This window comes from Sitodiplosis mosellana, unplaced genomic scaffold (genome assembly GCF_009176505.1).
Source record: "Sitodiplosis mosellana isolate CC-2019 unplaced genomic scaffold, AAFC_SMos_1.0 Smas_scaffold_6068, whole genome shotgun sequence".
Classification (NCBI taxonomy): domain Eukaryota; kingdom Metazoa; phylum Arthropoda; class Insecta; order Diptera; family Cecidomyiidae; genus Sitodiplosis; species Sitodiplosis mosellana.
In genome coordinates this window covers 3,017-5,856 of record NW_022601309.1, presented here as the reverse complement: position 1 = coordinate 5,856, position 2,840 = coordinate 3,017, and positions in this window count along the sequence as shown.

Sequence of the window (2,840 nt, the reverse complement as noted above, 5' to 3'; positions counted from 1 at the left end):
GCTACATTAAACTACATTTGAAATCGCCCTACCCGAAGTCATTTTGGCAAATTTTCCAAGATTTGAATATTCATCTCTTAAATTATGTTTTGATTTTCAAACCACGGTATATGGTTTTGGCTACACTCACACAAAATTCAACAGATCAGGTGGTACAATAATCAGGACGGTATGAAAATATGAATGAACAAAAACGGATTTTCATACCGTCCAGATTTTCAACACTCCGACATTCATCAGCCAGATTTTGTATCTCCTGATTTTTGTTGTTCGGAATTCTTGATAACACCCACGAACTTACAGCTGTCAAAAATCGGTATTTTATTAATATGTTAATAAACAACATATTTTAATAATTAATAAAAATTTTGACACACCATATTTATTAACGTTAATAAATACAGTGCATTTTATTAACATATTAATAATTATTAGTATGGTGAATTTTCGGTTATTAATATGGTGTAGATTTTATTAAAATGTTAATAAAATGTGGCTATTAATATGTTATTGATTTTATTAGAATTCTAATAAATTCGACAACATATTAATAACGATATTTTATTAGAATTTTAATAAAATCGACAATTTTTTTATTAGAATTTCAATAAAATGTGGTTATTAATATGGTGCCGATTTTATTAGAATTCTAATAAATTCGACAACATATTGATTTTATCCGATTTTATCAACGGACGACATCATGTTCACATTAAAGTATATTCAACACAGCGTTTAGATTATACAATCATTTATCACGACAAATCTCAAATTTCTTTCGTTTATATGAAACTTTTCAAAGAATTGCGAAGAAAAGTTTCATACAAAAAACATGTCAAATATTTCCAGACTCGTTTTTCTTTGAGATTTTGTCGTGATAAATGATTGTCTTAATAAGAAACTTTTCTTCGCAATTTTTTTGAAAAGTTTCATATAAACGAAAGAAATTTGAGATTTTGTCGTGATAAATGATTGTATAATCTAAACGCTGTGTTGAATATACTTTAATGTGAACATGATGACGTCCGTTGATAAAATCGGATAAAAGATATTATTAGAATTGTAATAAAATCGGCACCATATTAATAACCACATTTTATTGAAATTCTAATAAAAAAATTGTCAATTTTATTAAAATTCTAATAAAATATCGTTATTAACATTTTAATAAAATCTACACCATATTAATAACCAAAAATTCACCATACTAATAATTATTAATATGTTAATAAAATGCACTATATTTTATTAACGTTAATAAAAAATTCATTTTATTAAAAAATTAATAAATTATTAATATGTTAATAAAAAAATATGTTAATAAATTATTAATATGTTAATAAAGTGACAGCTGTACACGAACTGTCAACATTTTCATATTCTACGTTGTTTAAATGTCAAAACGAGAACCGCTGTAAAAGAGCGACACACAATATATTATTATTGTTTTTAATAAAAAAAAAACAGAGTATTTCGCCGTTTTGCTTTATAAGGTGGTTATAATACAAAAGTTTGTTATAATTTCGAAACCTTATATTGTACGAATAAAGATTTTTATCCGTAAATTCTATCCTTAATCCTTATCAAATATTTTCACCGATGCGGATAACTTTTATTATCGGTATCTGTGAGCCATGAAAAAAATTAACGAATGAAAAAATATATCGGTCACCGATACGGATAATTTTTTTTATCGGTATCTGTGAGCCATGGAAAAAAATTTCACAAATAAAAAAAAATATCTGTTACCGTTACGGATAATATTTTCAATCTGTGGAAGTGGTGACAGTGACCCGAATGGTTCTATGGAAATTGTACGGTTTGCCTTCAAGTGGTGCAATGAATGTGGAAATTTCGAATCAAGTGAGCAATGAAAGCGTGCGTTGGGCTAGCTCAATACAACGAATCGGAATGAAAGCATTCATACCATGCGAAAGAAATGTGTGCAAAAGTACATAGGACTGATACAAGCGATTATTGTGTATATGATTTGGGTTTGTGTCAAGCTAGTGCATAAAATTGTGTAAATGCCTAGTTGAAAATCATATATGAAATAATTCTGGTTGATCCTGCCAGTAGTTATATGCTTGTCTCAAAGATTAAGCCATGCATGTCTAAGTACATACTAAAATAAGGTTAAACCGCATAAGGCTCATTATATCAGTTATGGTTTTTTAGATCGTATTCACAGTTACTTGGATAACTGTGGTAATTCTAGAGCTAATACATGCACTTAAGGGAATTTTAAACGATTCCTGCTTTTATTAGATAAAAACCAATGGGGTTGACTTCGGTCTTCTCAAAAAAATGGTTGAACTCTGGATAATTTGTTGATCGCATGGTCTTCGTACCGGCGACGGATCTTTCAAATGTCTGCCCTATCAACTATTGAAGGTAGTGTCTTGGACTACCTTGGTTGCAACGGGTAACGGGGAATCAGGGTTCGATTCCGGAGAGGGAGCCTGAGAAACGGCTACCACATCTAAGGAAGGCAGCAGGCGCGTAAATTACCCACTCCCGGCACGGGGAGGTAGTGACGAAAAATAACAATACAAGACTCACATCCGAGGCCTTGTAATTGGAATGAGTACACTTTAAATCCTTTAACAAGGATCAATTGGAGGGCAAGTCTGGTGCCAGCAGCCGCGGTAATTCCAGCTCCAATAGCGTATATTAAAGTTGTTGCGGTTAAAACGTTCGTAGTTGAACTTGTGTTCCGCACAGGCAGTACCTACAACTAGGTCACTAGTACGGTACTTTGTCTTTTCACATCCGTGGAAAAAGTGCGTGAACGTATTATCGGCGTGTTCATCTTTCGGGATGTTCACTTAAGCTCATTT